The sequence below is a fragment of the Lactuca saligna genome, chromosome 9 (assembly GCF_052625555.1).
Source record: "Lactuca saligna cultivar CGN05327 chromosome 9, ASM5262555v1, whole genome shotgun sequence".
Classification (NCBI taxonomy): Eukaryota; Viridiplantae; Streptophyta; class Magnoliopsida; order Asterales; family Asteraceae; genus Lactuca; species Lactuca saligna.
In genome coordinates this window covers 162,476,868-162,500,580 of record NC_136425.1, presented here as the reverse complement: position 1 = coordinate 162,500,580, position 23,713 = coordinate 162,476,868, and the positions used below count along the sequence as shown (strand labels likewise).

Below are 23,713 nucleotides of genomic sequence, written 5' to 3'. Positions count from 1 at the left end.
TTTACCAATTTCCACCATAAGAACAAAATATTTTATTATTAGGTTTTATTGGTTTTGAAACTCGTAGATCTTTTGAGATACATTGAACTTTTCAATGGCATGTTTGAATCTTGAATGTGCCCTCTCAAGTTTGTGACTAGGATGCTGAGGAACACAAACAAGGTGTGAATAACCATACAAATTGACTTGGTACCCTTAACAATATTACCTAATCGATGTGTCGGTTAACCACACACGCTCCACCAATCTATAATAAAGTTAAGTTACCCTTTGCCACTCTTACTAGTCCATGTTAGTGTGTCGGTTAACCACACACGCTCCACTAACGACTTGGTAAGGTACAAAGTGTAATTTTATGGGCTAGCACCAATTTCACATTTTCCTAAAGTAACTAAGATTGGGAATTTATAATGTATAGTTACTTTATAATTCATTATACTTTTAATGAGAATTTAAAATCGTATCCTACCCGTTCGGCTAACGACCCTCCACCAATCAAGGAAGCGGTGGGTGAGAGTGGACACCCATTAAGTCACCATTTTATAGGCAACAACCTTATACCCCCCCCCCCCTTATAGACCGGCTTCGTGAATGAGGCCTACTAACGGTAAGAACGACATGTTCTTATACATATCTATATAATAAAATTATAATAATAGTATAAGGGTTGGTTTTTAAACCTTTTAAAAATCTAAGGTTTAATTTGGAATTAAAGTATTAGAGTGTAAGACTTTTCAAATTCCAAAACTTGAGGGCAAAAATTGAAACTATTCCAAGTCTCTTCAATTTTGTAACTTATGAGTTTTAATGGTTCATAAAAATGAAGACTCTTCATTTTATGAAACCTCTTTAGTTCTTTAAACACAAATTAAAAAAGTGACCTTTGGTTATTCATAACTTGAGGACAAGTTATGGACACCATCAATACAATTAAGATCAAAAATAAAACACACACGGTGGTTACACATAATTCCTATGATCTTCTAAAAACTCATAAGAACACAAATTCATGTCAAGCAATTTCAAGAAATCATATAAACATATATAATACTTTAAAATTGTTAAAAGTCATGTAAAATGAATTAACATAATCATTATCATTTTGAAAAACAGATTTTACAAGTCCAAAACAGATTGGGATAATGATTCTAATCCATTTCCAGCAACAAAAACTCGAAAAATCTGCCCAGCTCGATCCTACTCGCTGAGTGCATTATCCTACTCGCCGAGTAGGATGAATTTGTTCATGGACTCGGCGAGTCCTCCCCATGGACTCGGCGAGTACAGTCTTCAGAATACAGAATTTTCGATTTTCAAGCAGTTTTGCATCAAGTATACAGAAAACAATCCTAGGCTCTGATACCACTGATGGGTTTTGAGCATTCTAACACTTCTTAAGTGTACATGCAACCCTAATAACCTTGAATCTATGTTTTCTCTATATACATGCAAAAAATTTTCCAAGGTTATTTCCTAACTAGCATGGAATGGGGAATATATGAAACATAAAAACTAGTAGAAAAACATACCTTGTTGTTGCTTGGATTCCTTTGAGACTTTGTGAGCCTAGCACCCCAAATGTTGTGCCTCAAATGCTTCACACAACACCACAAAACTTGGAATAACTTAAGAGAATAATTCTAGCACTCAAAATCGGTCATGCCCTCTTTAGTAACCTTTTAGGTCCGATTTTACTAGCCAAAGGGTTCCTTATATAGTGGTTTCACAATTAGGGTTCATTAAGAAGACCCATAATTGTCATGACTCTTCATTTCTCATGACCCATGGGTTTGTAACTCCCATGGACTATCCATGGAGCTCCAAATGGTTACATCTATAACCCATAAACCATGGATCATTAATCCACCATAAAAGAATTGATGATTATCATAATCAACCTTTATATATTTAATTAGTCTCACTTTGATCACCAAATTAATACTAGAATAATACTTGATCAAATACTAATTAAATAATACTATTATTAATATATTAGATCTTATAATATATTAATAATCATAAGTTCCTTGATCAAATACTAATTAAATAATACTAGAATAATACTTGATCAAATACTAATTAAATAATACTATTATTAATATATTAGACCTTATTCTCTCATTTAGTCTATCCAAGTATTGCAATGCCATGCAACCCGAATGGACCATGCTGGGTCGAATCAAGTACATACCAAATAAAGTTATGGACTTAGACACTATATCCAACAAATGCTTCATGGATTATCAAGTTGGGCTAAAACCCTTAGGATGCTCTATGGATGCTCCATGGTGTTTATAGAACCCATGCAGGGAAATGAAAAGTCATGACAATTGGGGTTTACATGGTGTAACCCTAATTGTAACACACTATATAAGCTTCATGTTCTTCACTAAAGTCGGCAACTAAGATATACAAGTGAGGGATAGCCAATTTCTAAGTGTTCTTCATTCCTCTCTAAGTTATTCCAAGTGTATTTGGTGTTGTGTGAGACATTTGAGGCATCACACTTGAGGTGCTAGGCTCACAAGGTTTTCAAGGAATCCAAACTACTACAAGGTATGTTTTCTTTCTTACTTTTATGTTTAAAAGCTCCCCATGTATGCTAGATAGGATATAAACCTTGGAAATCAAATTTGCATGTATCATAGTCAAACATAGATTCAAGGTTTCTAAGGTTGCATGTACACCTTGGGAGTGTTAGAATGCTCAAAACCCTATATTATATTGGTAGATATTTGTTGGATTTAGTGTCTAAGACTAGAACTATAACTGGGATGTACTTGGCCCGATTGTAGCATGATCCTTTTGGGTTGCCTTCATCAATGTAATTTGATAGGATGGACTTTTAAGAATAAGGTTATTTCTGATTTATTAATATATTATACGTAAAATATCATAATTGAGAATTCATATTATTTTGTATTGATTAAGAATTAGTTTGGAATTAATTTTTTGATCAAAAAAGACTAATTAAATATATGGGGATTGATTATGTAAAGCAATGATATTTATAATGTGGGCTAATGACCCATAGTTATTTAGGATGGGCTAAACCATTAATACATGGATAGTCCATGGAAGTTTAACCCATGGATTCTAAGTATATGAAAGCTCATTAGGGCTTACAAAGTGTAAGCCTAACATTTACCACAATATAAATAAATCCCCTAAGAGCCAAAATCGTGTACCATCTTCACTCTAAGAGATTGAACTTGATTTTGTGCCAAATAACTTATTCTCTCAAGCCTCCTCTTGAACTTGGTGTTTGTGAACCATTAGAGGCATCAGACTTGAGGTGCTCAAGATTTAAAAGGTCAAGAACTACAAGTCCTTCTAAGAGGTAAGTCATCTAAGTAGTTGTATGGTTCATTTGACAATTTGTATGCTAGTTAGGAGAATGTTTTGGAAAATGAAATAGGATGTATAATTAGAGAAAACATAGATCCAAAGTATTTAGGGTTGCATGTATACTTAGGAAGTGTTATAGTGCTTAAAACCTAACAGTGATATCAGAGCCTAGGATTGTTTTCTATTATATTTGATGCTTACTAGTTTTTCAAAGCTGAAAAAGGTCAAAATTTTTCCTCTAATTGGTGAATTTGCCGAGTCCATGAATAGACTGGATGAGTCCACTAAGTAAACAGGGAAACTCGGCGAGTCAGCTCATGCACTCGACAAGTTGAAGGCCCTGTTTGTAGAATTTCGAGTTTCTTGGTCTTGTTTGTATTAAGAACAATACCACAAACTGTTTTGGATCATTGGAAATGTTTTTTTTTATATGGTAGTGCTTGTACTCATCCAACCACAAGATAATTTTCAATGTATTTAAAATAATTCTTGTTTTATATGATAAACAAAGTTGCTAGTTTAGATTTGCCGGTTAAAAAAAAAGTTGCTTTTCAAATTGTTGACTTGAAAACTATATTGATTATGAGTTTAGTTAGATCATAAATTATGTGATAATTTTAGTTGTTAGAAAAATGATCTACATGACCTCCATAAATTGTCCTCAAGTTATGGAAAATGAAAAGTTTCATACATTAAAATGGCATTAAACTCATATGTTATGGAAATGAAAGGACAATTGTCAAATATTAAGATAATAGGTAAATTATTTGTATTATTTGATATGAATTGCCTTGCTACATGAGTTAGATTAAATCATTAGAATATTATGATAATTTTTTCCATCTTAGAATAGATCAAAATATTCTTTAGTGAGTTCCATAATTTGTCAACAAGTTATGTAACATGAAAAATCTTTTCATAAATGATTTTAACGAACTCCATAACTTATCCTTAAGTTATTGATTATCAAGAGTCATTTCATAAAACACACATTAAATTCATAAGTTATGGATATGAAGAGTTTTGACAAGTTTCAAAACTTGCCCTCAAGTTTTGGAATTTGCAAAGTCTCATTAAATGAAACTTTAATTCCAAAATCTAGAGTTTGAAAAGTTAAAATTAAATCCTTATACTTTATAATATTATTAATAATATATATATATATATATATATATATATATATATATATATATTTAAGAACAAGTCAACCTTACCCTTAGTAGGTCTCATTCACGATGCCGGTCTATAAGGGGGTATAAGGTTACTGCCTATAAAATGGTGGTTTAATGGGTTTCCACTCTCACCCACCGCGTCCTTGACTGGTGGAGGGTCGTTAGTCGAACGAGTAAGATAGGACATTAATTATCCCTCGTTAACCGGCACACTAATCTGGGACTGATAATGTATGGTAAAGGGTAACTTGACGTTAATCATAGATCAATGGAGCGTGTGTGGTTAACCAACACAATGATTAGTTGATCTATAACATTGGGTGTACCAAGCTAATTTGCATGGTCATTCACACCTTGTTTGTGATCCTCGGCATCCCATTCACAAACTTGAAGGGCACAATCGAGATTTAAACATGCTATTGAAAAGTTCAATGAATCTCAAAAATCTAGGAATTTCAAACCAATTAAAACTTAATAAACTATTTCGTATTTTTTCATGGTGGAAATTCGTAAATCATCATTTACCTACCTTCAAATATATTATAATTGGATTAAGGCATCCCTCTTCGCAATTGTAAAATATTGTGTTGGGTCCTAGCCTTAATATTTCATTTTGGATGTTATATTAAGGACTTAAATCAACTAACATAAATTTCTCCATTATAGATGTCTAGGTCAGACAACTATGGTCTTCCCTAATCTGTTGGAAAAGGCTTTCCACACGAAGATGATATTCAACAATATCATACTTCACTTCCTCCACCTCCTCCAATTATTCTCCCTGACCCACAAGCTCGAAGACTTGAAAAAGTTCACGGTAACTCAAGCCTTACTTTCAATGAAACATCAAGATGGAAAAGTATATATGTGCTCATGTCTTGTACATGAAGCTGCATATTGGCAAGTTAGGAATGTTGGGTGTCGTGTTCCCAAGGAAGTTGGCTATCGACTTGATTCTTCAGTCACTTCCCAAATCATATAGTACACTCGATAAAGACTACTATGTGAAAGATCACGAAATGACCCTTATTGATCCTATTTGCTAATGTTGCTGAATCAACAATGATTTGGCACAATGATCATCCAAACATGATTGGAAGATCTACTTCCCAAGCTGCCATGAGCATAGTCAATGGCATCGTTAGTCCATAAATGATTCCTTCTCCTATATTAAAGGAATTGGCCATGGTCAAAAGCTTTCATCAAAAAAGAAAGGCCGGTTCTAGGATTGTCTCATGTGCTAATGCAAAAGAAGCCATTTGTTTCTACTGCCGTTTGAAGGGAAACTAAAAGCAAAGCTGCCTAGACTACCTAAAAGATCTAAGAGAAGGTAGAATCAAAAAGTTTGACTCTGCTTCAGGTAAGCCAACTATCTAACTCTATTAAGTTCCTATTGGTAGATTCTTAATACATGATGTGATAAGATTACATTTTGATATTTTGTAGGATCAAAGAAAGCTTAAAGGAAAGGCATGCAGAGTCTGATCACGAAGAGATGGATTTCGATCGCATGGTTCGATGAATGGATTTTTGAGTTGATGTTAGGAGTTGTGATAGATTGCTTAGAAATTTGTAATAGGATAGTTTTCATTTGTAATTGCATTGTAAGGAAAGGTTTTTCAACACATTTTTATAAATAAAGAAAATTTTGAATTTTATCTTGTTTTATATCTCCTTGCAATGGTATATATGAAATTGATGTTTGTAAATTTTAACCAGTATGGATTTGATTCTTTTGTTTGTGGTAGTGTCTAAATTTACCAAATATGGAAAGATTCTCATCACCCAAGTTTCGATTTGACAAAAACTTGGATCATGAAACTTGTATTGTATGATGAATGAGAATTTTCGTCCTTGACAAATTAAGACTAATTCCTTGTTCACATGTAATTGTGAATCAAGTGAAGGACTAAGGGATTGGGTACACATTCTTGTGGACTGGTCAAGTCCACCACAAATAACGATAAGACTATTTGTTATAGTTTACTAAAGTTAGTAAATATGGTTATACTTACAAAATTAAGTATAATTATGGGTCATTAAAAAGTCTCAATGTATAGCATAACAAATAAGAAGAATCAAAGTCGGCAGAAAGATAAAAGTTTCCCCAATCTGAAAAGATGGGAGAGTAACTGAGTATCGTGTTTTATGATCATCTTAATGATTATGAAAGCCATATCACAATTTGATCCTGTAAGGACACCGTAGTGCATTAGTTTGGCTAAGAAAAGGAATCATGAATTGCTGAAATGGTTAAACCAATTAAGATGAATCATACTTCGTTCCAAAATAAAATCTTAGATTCATAATCCAAGATTGTACATTGAGTGACATATCAACAACTATAGAGTAAAATGTTTTCTAATCTTGTACATTTGAAATTGGTAAGTTGTAATGTTTGGATAAAACAAAGATCAACTAATATCGATTGTCAAAACTGTTTGTCTTGATAAGAACTACACTAACCCTTGAATATTTGGTTTTCAATGAATGTTTCTTGACAAAAAGAATTCTATATGTCAAGAGGTCAGTGGGAGTCTTAACGATCTTGACAAGTTTCAAGAACTAATCAAGAATAAACATTTTGTTAATCACTAGCCCACGACTTGAGGTTTTTAACCTATTGTGTTGACATATTCTTGTTTATGTGCTCATTCCAGCTAAAGTTGACTATGCATATGAGTTCTAAATTGTTTGCATAACAACTTGGAAGCAATGGCAGGCCCTTGTGGTGCCTGGTGGCAAGAACTTAAGATTAAACAAGTTTAGTCCAGATGAGTTTGGCTTTGTCACTAACCTTGTCTTGTGATTATGGTTATGAAAAATTCGCATGGATAAGATCACATACACCATAAAAATCTAAGTGTCATACAGATTCTCTCCAATTCATGAAAATAATTGTGAGAAAACGCTTTCACTAAGTGGTTTTAAAGAATTAACAATTGTGATATTTGCATTCTCAAATTCAATTATGACTACAGCATCCCTCTTCATAGTTCGAATTGTGAGAAATTTAAAATGGTCTAAACATTTGAGAATTATTATTGTAAGTTCTAAAATAGTTTAGACACACATGTGAGCTATCTAAGGAAAGGTGTATAACTTTGAGAAGCTTAGATAAAGGCTTATCGAAGAATCTCATATCAGAAATCTGAACTTTGGTAAGAAGGTCAATAAGTAATGATTCTAAAAGTCCAGCTGGTTTAGATACATGTCAAGGCTAGTGGGAGCATAAATGTTATGCCAGTAAGATAATAATTATTATGCTAGTTGGAGCATAATTATTATGGTAAGTGTTGCAAGTTAGCAATGTTAATTATAGAAAATAAAGCTTTCAATTCGCAAAGTAGTAGGGTTTGAAAAAGTTGTTTTGCTATAATTAAGGGAGAGGAACTTATACTTCTTATTTTCAATTCTAAAAGCTTAGATTGAGATTTTTAAATTTAGTCAAAGACATATATTAATGTTATATTGAAAAGATTCGACATAAGGAAATTCTATATATGGAAATGTTATTTGCATTCTTAAAATTCGATTATGATTACGACATCCGTCTTCATAGTTCAAATTGTGAGAACGTGGAAAATAAAAATATTATAGTAAACGACTGATCAAGTATCATGTCTTTATGTAAGACAATATGAATCATGTCATACATGCTTCGGATATAAGGTCGATTGGATATGATATAATATTCATGTTTTCAAATTTTCCAAATGCCTAGGGCATTAAGAGGGAAAAATGACTAGAACTAAATATGACTAAAGTGATTAAACAACTATCAAGGACAATCTAAGGTTCACTAACGATAGGTTGCTTATGGGTAGTTGGAAGTATAGTAATGAATGGACCATATTGATATAATTCTGAATAGATGGGATTCTGTTAAGAATGGATAGTCATGTGGTAATTATGGAAAAGTTTCCATAGTGGGAGTTGGATATCAAGAATATACGAGTAAGTTAGAAACTTTTATGAAAAGGAAGGATGTTCAAAGGAATGTACATTGAATTTGAGACTTTGTCTCCATGGAATTGTCTTGTAACAATCTCCAAAGGAATGTACAAAAGGAATTTTTTCATAATAGCTTAGAACTAACACATTTAGTGGCAAAAATTTGGTATTCTTACACTTATAGATTTGGAATTGTGAAATGAGTTTAATTGGAAATCGAATTGATTTATTTCACAAAATAAGGACCATAGGTAAACATAGTGTGCATGCTTGGAGCATGAGACAACTATTGTTTTAATTCAAGTATTAAGTTGATCAATCGAAACATTATACGGTGAATAATGAGTAATCAATATGGTGATTAAACAAAAGTTGTTTTATTTACGCTCACAAGTTTTGGGGCCATATAGAATTAGTATATTCTTGTGTTTCACTTTGCATGTTTTGACTTCCCGAATAATAAGATTATTCAAACTATCCACAATCGATCATACTTTGGAAGTAGGGATGAAGAACGACTGTCATGAGTTGGCTTGTAGATTTTTCTAAGGCGTTATGCATGGCAACAGTTGCTACACCATTCATGAGTACTTCTGAAATAAGATTTGGTTATTGGATCAACCCGTGCTCTCTTGAATCACTTCATGGAATTTATCAAGAGTGATCATGAGACGATAATATCATATAGTCTTCAAACCAAGATATATGAGTTGTTAACTACGAGTTGGTTGTGCATTGATGGCACAAAAATGCATCAGTAACTTGATGTTATAAAACGTGTCGTTATGCATGATTTGATGAGTAGTTAGTACAAGCATATAATGTCAAAGATTATATGTTCCCTTTTATCCTAAGAGGATTAAAATCGATATCTTGGGCCGCTCAATGATTCTATTTTGACTTGTGTGTCGGGCCCGGTCAAAACTAAATTAATGTGTTCAATTATGTTCTATGTCAGACGAATCAGATATCGAGAAACAAACTGTTAGACAATAAGTATGACATTGTTCCATGTATTAGTCCGGTTGATATATTAAGAACAGAGGAATATATGATCCCTTATCTACAGGACGAATCACCGACTAGGTTAGAGTTCGACAACAGCTTTTGAAAGCTTCTGATTGCTAAGTCGGATCCTTGAGTTACATTGGTAGTTATAGTTATTAGACTTATCCAAGTGAGAGACTGTTGGATTTAGTGTCTAAGCCATAACTATAACTGGGATGTACTTGACCTGATTGTAACATGGTCCTTTTGGGTTGCCTTCATCAATACAATTTGATAGGATGGACTTTTGAGAATAAGGTTATTTGTGATTTATTAATATATTATAATTATAATATATTAATTGAGAAATCATATTATTTAGTATTGATCAAGAATTAGTTTGGAATTAATTTTTTGATCAAAAAAGACTAATTAAATATATGAGGATTGATTATGTAAATCAATGATATTTATAATGTGGGCTAATGATCCATAGTTATTTAAGATGGGCTAAACCATTAATACATGGATAGTTCATGGAAGTTTAACCCATGGATCCTAAGTATATGAAAGGTCATTAGGGTTTACAAAGTGTAACCCTAGCATTTTCCACAATATAAATAAATCCCCTAAGAGCCAAAATCGTGTACCATCTTCACTCTAAGAGATTGAACTTGATTTTGTGCCAAATAACTTATTCTCTCAAGCCTCCTCTTGCACTTGGTGTTTGTGAACCATTAGAGGCATCACACTTGAGGTGCTCAAGCTTTAAAAGGTCAAGAACTACAAGTCCTTCTAAGAGGTAAGTCATCTAAGTAGTTGTATTTTTCATTTGACAATTTGTATGCCAGTTAGGAGAATTCTTTGGAAAATGAAAATGCATATATAATTAGAGAAAACATAGATCCAAAGCATTTAGGGTTGCATGTGCACTTAGGAAGTGTTATATCTCTTAAAACCCATCAATATTATGTTGAGTATGTGATAGATCTATATGATTACATGATGATTACTGATATACGTTAGATTGATAGAACTATATGATTATCTGTATTACTAATATGTATTAGACTGGTAGATCTATAGGACTACCTATATTTGTTGGATGTTGATTGTTATAATATATATGTTGATATGTTATGGTCACTTGGGTTAAGGTAGTCCTGCTTTGTGCTAAAGGCCAAGATACCCAGGGTGGTCCGGATATACTGAATGCCTGCAATGTGGTCCAATCAGGCTGAAGGCCCAGAGAGAGGTCAAAATAGGTTGTAGGCCCATCGTGACAATTTAGTGATGCTGAAGGCTCTAAGAGTTGTGTAGATAGTCTATAGGCCTAGTGTATAGGTCTAGTGAGGTTGAAGGCTCATGTATGCATATTGTTATTTGTATGGTTGTGTGTGGTACTTTGGGGGAACTCACTAAGATTTTTCTTACAGTTTAAGTTTATGTTTCAGGTACTTCACATGATGTGGAAATGTGAAGGCGTGTTTGTGCACATCTTTTGGTGTTATGTTTTAGAGATTTATGATACATTGATCTTGGGAATATTACCTGAGTTTGATTTGGGTTTGCTTGAAAAGAATGATTACCTTTAATATTAAAAATGAAAATTTTTCTTGTGTTTTGGGATGTTTCACTTGACTTAACTAAGCCTTGGAGGACTTAAAAGTTAGTATATTAGTGGATAAGCGTCATCTATGAATTTGTTAAGTTGATATAAACTTTTATTATAAACTAGCTGGGATACCCCACTCTGCGAGGTTCGATTACGACCAGGGTTTTAGTCAATGACTGCCCAATGAAGACCATTCATTAAATGTTGTGTTTCTGCAACATGAACACCAAGTTTTCCTGAATATAAAGTATAAACTAAATTCATGGAATGATCTATCTGATTTACTAACTTTAAAATATGAGAATTAAACTATATAAGTAGAATTTTTAAGCATAAGTGCTTTGTAGTGAAGGTCAACTTCGGAAATTTTGAGGGCACGTTTATTAATTTCAAAATCAACCCCCAACATATGTTCAGGTGTTTGTGTAAAAATGAAAAAAAAAAAAAAAAAAAAAAAAAAAAAAAAAAAGACAGATTTGAGTTGTTTCCATCCTTATGAGCTTTTAAATGATCTAAAGGATTAATGATCCATCTTCTTAAACGAAATGAATAACACTTTGCGTCAGTTGTAAATGCAGTAGTAACCCAAATAGTTCCTGAAAATTAAAGTAAACTCTATTTTCAACAGCTATATGTAAACTCTAAATACCCTAAGATTCACTCAACAACTTCATGATGCACATAATTTAAATTAAAATAAATTAATGATAAAAAACAAAGAAATGCACAAATCCATATCCTTTTCATTTCCAACTCTTGCAATCACATATAACCTTAACTACAATGAATTTGATCATGGAGGTTAGGCTTTTTATGAGAAGTTCAACACCGGTTCATAAACGCCCTCCTTTAAGAATATTCAACTTATCAAACACGAAGTCGACATATTCTTATGGAATTGAATTCCAAAACACACAATGGAATGGAATCTGAAATTCCAATTCCATCGAAATCTAAAAAGCTATTTTTCCATGATAAATGGTTCAGCCATTAAGGTAACAACTTTTACAAACTTAAAACCTTAACAAAACGCCATCTATCTCTCGAATAAATTTTTTTTTCACAAAATGGCTTTTTCGGTGCATATTTTGCAAAAATGATGCAATTTATAAAAAAAAATATGAATTTTTTTTATTAATTTTTTAAAGCATAAATGATTCAGAGAAAGAAACATAAACAACTTCAATTGACATCAAGTTTTAGGACCCGCTTATCTTAGTTGAATGTGTTGCAATGTATAAGATAAACAATTAACATAAACATCAATAAATTAGCCAATCAATGTAATTATGTAAAACATCAATCCGTATTGACCTTTGTTCCGTAGTAAGCATATATCTCATCAATTTGTTGAGTTCTAGGGTCCCGTAACTAATTAGTTTTTGGAATCAGTAAACAATGTGAAATAGTAAATGTAACACCGTGAATTTCAAACAAAATTTTCAAATTTTCATAAAACATAATTCATTTAATATTCATAAAACAACCATATTAATTATCCAATTCAAGTAAATACAAAATCCCAAGATCACAAATGTACAAACTCAGTGTATGTGTACGGATCAAGCCGGCGCCTTCCCGCGGTCGTCACTAGTACCTGAAAAATTAACATCAAACATTGTAAGCACAAATCTTAGTGAGTTCCCTAAAATACCACATATAACACATATTAACCACTCGAGGCTATAACTCTGTGGGTCCATGCACCCAAACTCTGTGAACCCTCAGGTTCTAACTCTGTAAACATGCACAACATAAATCACAAAGAATAATGCAGCGCAACACATAACACATATATATAGCATACAAGCACTGTATCACATAACTCTAGTTACCTACTCAAGGTAAAGTATAGTGAAAAGACTCACCTCGTGTATCTCGATAAGTCGTAAGTCCTGAAATCACTAGCGCTCGATCTCCCGAGCTATAGTCCTCCTAAATCACAATACATCTCTAATTAACACTTTCCCAACTAAGGTTGGCTACTCCTTAATAAGTCAACAAAAGTCAACCCTGGTTAACGGTCAACGGTCAACTTTGACCGGACTCGGCGAGTGCATATAGCGACAAGGCGAGTCTGAGCGTATACACTAATTTCCCTGAAATCCTCCCTTGACACGTCGAGTATTCCCCTAACACGACGGGTCCCTCCTGGCATGAGTTGTGGGGCCACCACGACTCAACTCGTCGAGTCTCAAGAACAACTCGGCGAGTCCAACTTGACTCAGTCCACCTGTCCACTCTGATTTCCCCCCTGACTCACTGAGTCAACCCTTCCCAACTCGGCAAGACCAGACGTTGTATGATCGGGCAACATTCATACTACTCGCCGAGTCTGTTCTTCGGACTCGGCGAGTCCGTGCCATGCAATGACTAAAACTTGTTCATGAGGTCAGATCCAGTCCATTAACCCATAGATCCAGTCCCTCCAAGCTTATTTAGCATGTAAAGTCAATATCTTGATGCACATACAATCTCTATATGACCCTAAATGATATTTTTGTCTCAATTTCAATATCTCAAGGCCATAAACTCCATTGCTATACATAAAGCTGGAAGAGTGAGGCTCTCTGGACCTCTATGGATCCAGATCTAGAGTCTCAACACAAGAAGAGGACTATTGGGCATCAAATCATTCCATAAATGTCCATAAGAAACCCTAGATCTCCCTATACTTCACAAATCAGAAAATGGATCGAATTCATACCTCTAGATCGATGCTCTAAGCTTCAAATCCTCAAATCCACTGAATAGCAACCTCCTTTTCTTCCTCTTGCTTAGATCCTTCTCCTTCTTTGCTAGATCACACACACAAGGTCAATAAGGCTCCCTTTCTCTCTCAAAACGTTCCAGCTCTCAAGGGTTTCTCTCTAAGGGTTGGGTGAGCACAAATGACGGCCATAAGGCCCTTTAAATAGGCCGCAAACCCCGGAAATTAGGGTTTCACAACACAGCGTGGACTCGCCGAGTCCACTCTTGAACTCGTCGAGTCCAGACGCGAACCCACGCCCAAATCTGTGATCCTACTTGGCGAGTCTGGGCTCCAACTCGCCGAGTCCACTCACAATTTCCATAATTAAGTCCAAAATGAATACCTGGAAATTTTGGGCTGTTACAGTAAATATTAATTTGCCATTGCATATTTCATGTGATTGTACCAACGAAAATGTTCATATCAACTGAATAGTGAACTGTCTGCTTCTTTCATAAAAGCCTCAACTTCACCCCATTCCAATTGTAACTCCACACGTGTAACAATACTACATTAAGAAGGAAAAAAATAATTCAGGAATATAGAGTTGGAAGCAGGATTATATTCTGTTTGTTTTCATCTGTATGTTGCGACTCCAAGATGGAACCAATTCGTTGAACAGTTTCAGATTTTCCAACTGCAAGAAGTCCAGTTATCATTAAAATGAATGAGAAACACTAATATATACCTAATTTTTAAATAAGTTTATATTTGGAAATTAAATATTATTTTAGTAAATGTTCTATTAAATTAAATAATAAATTAATAAAAGTTTTCTGTTTTGGATGGGATGCAATTGTAGGTAATAGAATTTCTCAATCAAGATGAATTTCTCAATCATATTAAGCTTCTGAAAATGTGAAAACTTTAAGTTTTAAATTTGACATGATAAGCCTCATAATGAAAGCCCCTGTCATAGACAAATGATGCTTTTTTTTTATATTTTTTTATAGAGAGAGAGAGAGAGAGAGAGAGAGAGAGAGAGAGAGAGAGGGAGAGAGAGATGGAATATAATTAGTACTTACATTAAAAAATCTTTGCCAAATTTCCTGTCTTGAAGATCTACAAAGTGAAGCTTTCAGTTTATTGCATGTAGTAACAATAAAACATAATTTCCATATAAATAAGATGATGACTTTTGAAGAATGTCAACTATGTCTATCTCTGATTGATCAATTTGGAGATAGATATTGTAAAGCTTATGGAAATCGATGGTTTTTAAGATTAAGCAATGTATCAAAAATATTAACCTTGTGAAGAAACCTTACAAATATCTTATAATTTCTACAAGGTGGGTACCAGCAAAGAGTAATAACAATAACCAATTACGACTATAAATGGATAACATTTTTCAACAACCATATGGATGATTACACCGACACTAAGGGACAATTTGTTTTTCTGTATTTTGTTGTAAACAATTATAAACCAAAAAATGGATTTTTATTTATTATTATTATTTTTTTGGAAATTAGATAATACTTCTTCACCTTCCCCTACCCCTACCTCCATGACCCATCTCCCTTGTAGTTGGTGAACCCTCTTCATAACAAAACATTTCAACATATAATGATAAATGCAAGAAATAAAACATATTTTTATTTATTTGTCCATTATAGTATCCTACTTTGATATTTCTTATTAGAAATTTTCATCATTGTTTATTCGAATAGATCTCTGAGAAGTGAAATGATATATCCTCCTTCATGGGTCGTCTTGAACCTCCATTAACCAATTTTGTTCGATTTTCAATCCGATGATCCGTAAGTTCACTTGGATTCTGTAACCTTTTAGCTTCCCGTCTTCTAATGAATCTCCCAGCAACTATAAATTATGCAAAATTAAAACTTTTAGTTTCCTACATACAACGCTAAATCGTTAACAGTCAACATCACACGTAAAAACAAATCAAGTGCAAGAAGGAGCACTTACATCCTTTAATTTCACACACTAACCTATCAAGCTTCTGAAGGTGTCAGCATTAGGGTGTATATTATGATCATTTATCATTTTATAGATGCAATGAACCTGGCATAAAGTAAAATGCAAGAACTATTTCCTAGTGGTTTCCTCTGAAAAAACAAAGACTATGCAACCAAATAAAAATGTAATATAAATGTACCAAATTGTAATCATGGCTTGTATAGGATGATGATAATAGAAAATCAAATGTATCTATTCTCACAGTTAACTCTTCTTCAAACAAAGATTCAACTAAATGAGTAGCTAATTATACTTGAATATAATAAACTATCAGCAATGTTTATAGTGAGATTAAAAGAACAAAAGAAATTCAGATCTTTCCTACCTTGAGTGAGTCACAACATGTTTTAATAAGCTTCTCATAAGGTGCAGATGGAGATGCAAGCTTTAATTCAGCCTGCAACAATTTGAACCTTTTTTACATTGTCTTCAATCTTGAAACCATGTAACCAAGGGAATTAGTTTACAATCGAACACTATATATTTAATTATTTATATTTACAACATATTTTTGACAAGAAAAATGATCAATATATTCAGTATCATCATTGCATAACCTAAAATCAAATCTGACAAACCGTCTTTACCTTGTCCTGTATTCATGGTTCACCGTCTTGTTCTCCACATCCGTTTATGACCATATGACCAAACTCCATCTTTCTCACAATAAACTGGTAAGCTTTTTACATAGATTCAACAAAAAAATTGACCCATTAAACAATTAGACAAATGGAACCCTAAAATCAAATGGAAATAGGAGTAATAAGATTACCAGCAGGATTTGAACATGGCTACAACACGCATAGGCATACGGATTCCCTGCCCTCCATCTCTATATCCGACAGCGACCAGCGCTACTTAGCTACTTCTAAAACAACCCATCTAATCAACAACCGCCGACAATGTAGAAAAAAGCAAGCGTGAAAGCCAGATCAAAGGCGTTGATAGTGGCGGGTAAAACCAATGACATTGTCGTGTTGACGATCGTGGTGATCGAAAGGTTTGACTTCAGCTTGTAACATCAGGAGGCGGTGGAGCAGAAAAGGGAGGACACATAGAGGCAGTGGAAGCGTAACGAAGACCCTCGAAGCCGATGGGGTAAGATCGATAAGATGAGTGTGGATGTGGTCGGGGTCGAAGTAGAACTGCACAAAATTAGGGCTCGCCGACCTCTGTAGTAGTGGAGGCAGACTCATCGGAGTGTTTTGTGGCGAAGCCGGAGTCGGCTATGGCGGAGTGATATAAGCGAACTCAGCGATCGATCGACTGCACTCTTCAGTGGTATAATCAGCAACTCAGAAATCCTATGAGTTCGATTTGTGTGTGGAAGAAACCCAATAATGGAAAATGATGGAAGCTTCTGGAAGAGATATACCACAGATTAAAAAACAAGGTAAGATAAACATGAAATACAGTGAAACAACCACAGCGATGAACAACACGTGTACACAGAAAGCTAGTAATTCCATAAAACACTTATAAAAGAAAAAGTAACCTCAAAGTGCATTATAGGCTGTAATCAAGGGACCATTTCTGCCAAAACTTGGCCAGATCATTATATATCTTGATCACAACTTTAATATATATATATATATATATATATATATATATATATATATATATATATATATATATATATATATATATATAAACTGCACAAATAGTACATAGGACTAGCACGAGTGGTCCAAAGTTTTCATTTTGTTGCGAGTTTGGTCTGATTTGCTTTAAACTTTTTTATAAAAACAATTTTGCCCCTTACTATTTAATTTTTCATTTTTCTTTTATTACAAGAATTAAAAATAAAAGGAAAATAAAATACTCTCTCTCTCTCGTTAATGCCCATTCCTTTTTCATTACTTTACCTTTACAAAAGCTCTTTAATGGTTTCTTCCCCAAAAATTCATCAAGAACATCAAATTAGATATAAGAATTTTCCATCAGAACCAGAACACCACCAGATCTTATTTCAAGCTTTGTCCAATAAACCCCAAATCTCATGTCAAGCTTATTTTGGTGAACCTCCAAAGATATGGCTCCCGCTCATCCGTTCCTCAAAACCATCGGGCCCTGCAAAATTACTCAGTACTTCTATCACCCACACCACACCACGAGTTGCTTCACCTGAAACCACAAACCATGAAATCAAATTTCTTCCTTTGTTGGGTCCATCTGGGTCTCCCCAAAATCTATCAATTTGTTGATGGATTTTGGGGGTGAATCTAAATGGGTTACATCAGTTCAAAACATGTTGCCATCACTATTCTTTCCCATATTCACGATTCTTCCTGATGATGGTAAACTCACCAGGCATATTCTAGATCCTAATAAAGAATCAGGATTATGGATTATGGGGGAATATCAAATAGGATACAGAAGAAGATGTTGAAGATGGAGGATGTAAAAGATGAAGTGGGTTACTGTGTTACCAGCTCATCATCTCAAAACTGGTTCATCATTCAGGGGAGATTTGGTGTTGTTAGTGGTTGTGTTTGTTCACCACCGTAACCCACCTCCTCTAGTAAACAAACCCCACCAGCCATCGTCTTCACCTTCTTCTAGGGAAACCACTACCAACATTCAGTTTTGGGGTTTTTGAAGAGATTTAGGGTTGATTCAATTTTCGGCTTCATACCTCGTTTCTTGGATGTTGAATTTGTCAAGAAAGAAATATGAAGATATGCAGCTTATTTAGTTTGTTCGTGTCGGAAAAAACCATAAGGCAATGACGCCATTGATGAATGAACCAAAGCTTATCTGATGGTGATAGGGTTCCGATTTTGTCAAGAAGATGATCAGAATAGGGGTTTTCGGATGGTATCGACTATGAGAATAGTGATGTTGGGCAATTGTGGTGTTGATGCCTGCTTTGTCGTGGTTGGAATGAGAAACATATCTAGAAGAAGGAACAATGGTGAGGAGTAGAAGGTGGGTTTTGAAGAAGATGTTATATCTTCTGGGTATTAAAACGAAGAGAGAGAGAGAGAGAGAGAGAGAGAGAGAGAGAGAGAGAAAGAAGGGGTATTTTATTTTTAATTATTTTTAATTGATGTAATAAAAGAAAAATGAAAAATTAAATAGTAAGGGGCAAAATCGTCTTTACAAAAAAGTTTAAAGCAAATCGGACCAAACTCGCAACAAAATGAAAAGTTTGGACCTCTGGTGCTAGTACCAAAGTGACAATTTCCAGCTAACCACAGGGACCATTTGTGCAGTTTTGTATATATATATATATATATATATATATATATATATATATATATATATATATATATATATATATATATATATATATATATGATAAAATACAACTGTAATATATGTAACAAAAATGTGAGTCATACTTAAAGATTTTTCCTTTTGGTCGTTTTACATGTATCAACAGAGTGACTTAGATGCTAAAAAATAACTTATAAACTTAATACCTTTTGTACCACATGAGTTACCACAAACACATTTTATTAAATGTCGTTTTATCAATTAATAAACATTTTAAAAAAACCAACTAAAAGTTTTAAATAAACAATCTCAAATACCCCTCTTTTAAAAGTATTTGTAGCATGAAAAGTTTATTATTTGTCGCATGTTTCTAAAAACATATATATTTCTTAATCTATTTATTTATATTATCTTATTTTAATATTTTAATTTATATTTGACCTAAAACACAATAAATTAAAAATATGTTAGAACTCCTGATAAAATAAGGTCGATGATCAAAGTTGTTCCAAGATGTCTTGGTGGATCATGTAAGGTTCATTGTCCTTAATTCTAACCAAGTGGATTCAAGCTATTGTCTTTAATTATAGCCAAGCTATCAACGAGCCTCTAGCTTTATAGTAAAGAATGATTCTTTCAAATCAAAGTCGATATTCTAATTTTCGGTTTCAAAAAATAAAAAAATAAATAAAATAAAAATCTAGCGAAGCTCATTGAAGTTAGCCGACCTTACTAGTGATGTGGTTGAAGTTAGCACATACTATCAACCATATACTTTTGGTCCAAAAAATTTTAGTCCTACGTTTGATGGCATTAAAACAAACTAGAGTCACTATAGTTAGCTCTCTAAACTTACTAAGTCAACCTTAATCAAATTACCCCTTCTACATTGAGATACTATTTTTAGGGCATTCTTACAATGTACTTCTACTCTAAAACTTTGTTTAGATTTCGGTGTCGAGCCCTTTGGCCACCATATTTGTTCTTGTAACAATCAGGACGACATTATACAAGTATATATTGCACACCACATGACTTGTATTAGGTCACAAATAAGTTATTTTAACACTCATATAAATTGCATTGGACTAGATAGACATGCAATAATAAAAACACCAACATAACATTCAAAATTTAGGTTGTTATTATTATTGCTAAAGTAATACAATAGTTGTAGTGTTATACTGTTGGAAAATTTAATAAAAAATTATATATTTTTTATTAAACTTTGAGCGCGCGCACGCGCGCGCGCACACACACACACACATATATATATATAATCCTTAGTGTGCTATGTGTGTTCTATTTCGTGACAATCTTGAAACGATATATGTTGTGTCTAAAACAAAAAAGGCCTGAATGGGATATCCGTACTCAAATATGAGTATTTGAAAAATAAAGTAAGCTAGTAAAGTGGTTGTTCAAAATTTGTACCACATAGGAAAAAGTGCGAACTCTTAATTTATAAGCACAAATATGTAATAGGTTTATAAACTTGTATGCATAGTTTTACTCTAACGCCTATGCATGCAGGGGGCACGAATTACGAATTTATAGAAAAAATTCAATGAACTCGTATGTGGGCGTGACCTACGGACATAACTGCACCTCCGAAATTTCAGGCCCGTGCAAACCATATTTTTGCAGAACTTTATAGTTTTGGTGTAAGCCCCCAAAAACTAAGAACCAACTAGTGATCAATACAAATAACAAGTCAAAATGATAAAAACAAGGAGTAGAAGCAAGAATGATTCAAGTTGCACACGTTTATATTGGCTGCACATGTCAGGTACAATGAACTCGAAACAGACACATACTACTGTAAACTACTACAGTAATCTGACACATACTGACATTATATATAGAGAACAGTGGCTGCAAATACGTTTACAACCGTAAACGTGTTTGCAGCCGCAAACAACATACAGACCGCAAACCCACCCAGCCACAAACCCTTACAAATACATGAACATGTCTAGCTCAAACCAACAAAATATGACCTAACAACAAGCCTCGGTCAATCACATTATAATTCACTAAATATTTATTTTGCAAATTTATGATCAAGAACCAACATATACAACATTAACCACAACAAATTTTCATAAAGTCAAAATCAAATAACCACAACGAAAAGCAGTGTGATGAATATTAACTATGTTAATATTTTATTATCTTCGTATTTGATACAACTTACAACTATTACTTGCGACCTTGTGATTGACTCCCTTTCACCTCGTAGAATATGGTTTGAGTCCCTCCTTTTCACACTATTATTACTTTTTATTTTGTTTTGTTTTATTTATTTTTGAGAATATCACTGATTAAGGTAATTAACTTTTCGGTTTATTCACATATGGTTAACTATTTTTCTTATACATATCTAGGTAACGAACTTTTTGGAAATGTTGACATATGACCATTATGACCTGTTGTAGCAAGTTACATACGATCATAATGGCATAATAGTCATATGTGAAGACTTTCATCAAGTTTGTTACCTAGATGTGCACAAAAAAATTGTTACTCAAATATGAGCCAAACCAAAGTAGGAGTAAATTACACTAATGGTCACAGTGATTTGGGGAATTTACACGTTTAGTCTCTAACTTATTTTTTTAACTAGGATGATCCATACTGTTTATTTTTATTGCGCTATTGGTCTCCATCTTACCTAAAAAGATTATTGTGTCGTTATTAATTTATTTTTTAATTAATTTTCTTATTTATATATTTATATTTTATATATCAAAAAAAAATTAACCGAACCTACATATCTGTATCTCTTCACCCTAAACCTGAAACCACATTTGAAAATTTTAATCTGAGTCTCACAGGTCACCATCCCATCTCTCATCATCCCTAAATTCTATTTCTTTTCCATCTTTAGTGACATCGATGTCTTCACCAACCTTTTTTACGATCTTTTAACCCTGGTGAACCAACACCATAAACTATGGAAAGGAAATAGAATTTGTGATGCATTGGGTTGTGGTGGTGGAAAATCCGATGAAGAGATAGTGGGTTGTGGTCTTGCTTCGCCAGAGTTGAAGGACCAAAAAAAGAAGGAATAGTGAAACGTCGATGTCACTAAAGATGGAAAGGAAATAAAAGTTAAAGAGGATGAGAGATGTGATGGTGACCAGTGGGACCTAAATTAATTTTCTCAAATGTGGTTTCAAGTTTAGGATGAGAAGATATATATATATATATGTTTGGTCTATTAATTGTTTTTTAAATATATAAAATATAAATACATAAATAAGAAAATTAATTAAAAATAAATTATAAGGGCATAATAGTCTTTTTAGATAAGACAGGGACCAAGCACGCAACAAAAGTAAACAGTAGGAACCATCCAAGTTTAAAAAAATAAGTTAGGGTGTAATATCCGGGATTTGTAGGTATTAATATTATTTATTCTTTTGATTAGTGGGCTGTTGTTGGTTTAGGCGAAGATTGTTGGGTCTTAAGTATTGGGCTAAGAAAAGGACTACGCGGGGCGTACCATGCCTGGTACGTGCAGCGTACTCACGAAGTTGGGGCGGGGAGGCCATGCAAGTATGCCTAACGTACCAAATGATACACGCATCGTATGCACACAGTTTCTAAAACCCTAACTTTATAGGGTTTGATCCCTATTTAAAGGACCTTATGCCTTTGGTCCAACCTCCCTCTTACCCTTATACAGCCTCCACGAACACCCTATCCCATGTTTGTGTGTCATTGTGTATTTGTGCCATTTGAGAGCTACCTTGGGTGATTTTGGTGTTTTAGAAGAAGAGGAGGTTGAAGAAGGAGCAAGGATTCTGTAGCACCTGGTTCCTGGTACGTAAGTTTTGCCTAAGTACTTTGTGTTTTTGGCCGTGGACTCGGCGAGTTGGAGGCCCGACTCGCCGAGTAGAGACGACACTTTGGGGCGCGGTTAAGATGGCGACTCAACGAGTCCATATTATGGACTCGGCGAGTCTGCTCTGTCTGATGAAACCCTAATTTCCAAGGGTTTGCATTCTATTTAAACAACCATTTGCGCCCCAACTCCACCCCATTCACCCCCAGAAGCTCTCCTACGTTCTAGCTCTTGTTCTTGTGAGTTTGAGTCATTTTAGGGTGTGTTCTTGAAGATTTTGAGAAGGAAGTGGAGTAGATCAAGAGGAAGGGAAGGAAGCCAAGCATCTTAGTGTTCTCTCAGTGATTTCTTTGAGGTAAAGCTCGTTTTCCCCCTATCTCTATGCTTATAACTCCATTAAAGTCTTCCTTGAGCCAATCCCCAAGCTTGTATGTGCATTATATTTCGTAATAAGTTGATTGGCCTCTAGATCTAGGCATGGTTGAGCTCCAGGAGCTCAGATCTACCACCTTTATGGACCCATATTGCATGAAGACCTTAGATCTACTCTTTTGGTGCATTTTGAACCCTAAAACCCTCATGGATGAATATTTACACGTAAAGTTGGAAACTTTACGTGTTATTCATGCTCTAGGAACCCAGATCTATGAATTGCATGGACTAGATTCGAGCAAAATCGCATATATGGCTCTTGCATGAAACAGACTCGGCGAGTCGCTCATCTGGCTCGGCGAGTCTAGTCGCGAGTCTCCGAGATTGTCCCCTTTTAGCTGTGTCGAGTTGTGTAGTGAGTCCAGGGTGGACTCGGTGAGTTGGAAGCCAAAAATCACCCA

At 34.1% G+C, this 23,713-nt stretch overlaps 1 long non-coding RNA gene across 6 annotated transcripts; it reads right to left on the bottom strand.

Moving 5' to 3' along the window:
- Positions 1-12,503: 12,503 nt before the first annotated feature.
- LOC145015470 (uncharacterized) lies at positions 12,504-17,205 on the bottom strand. Of its 6 annotated transcripts, none has more exons than XR_013665892.1 (9): positions 16,584-17,198; positions 16,399-16,490; positions 16,137-16,208; positions 15,456-15,652; positions 14,854-14,890; positions 14,172-14,465; positions 13,784-13,874; positions 12,945-13,011; positions 12,504-12,673 (listed from the first exon to the last, which is right to left on the bottom strand). It is a non-coding gene; the product is annotated as an uncharacterized LOC145015470 (long non-coding RNA). The 6 variants fall into 6 exon arrangements; XR_013665893.1 differs by having other exon boundaries at positions 14,172-14,336; positions 16,584-17,196; XR_013665891.1 differs by having other exon boundaries at positions 14,854-15,652; positions 16,137-16,245; positions 16,584-17,204.
- Positions 17,206-23,713: the final 6,508 nt, after the last annotated feature.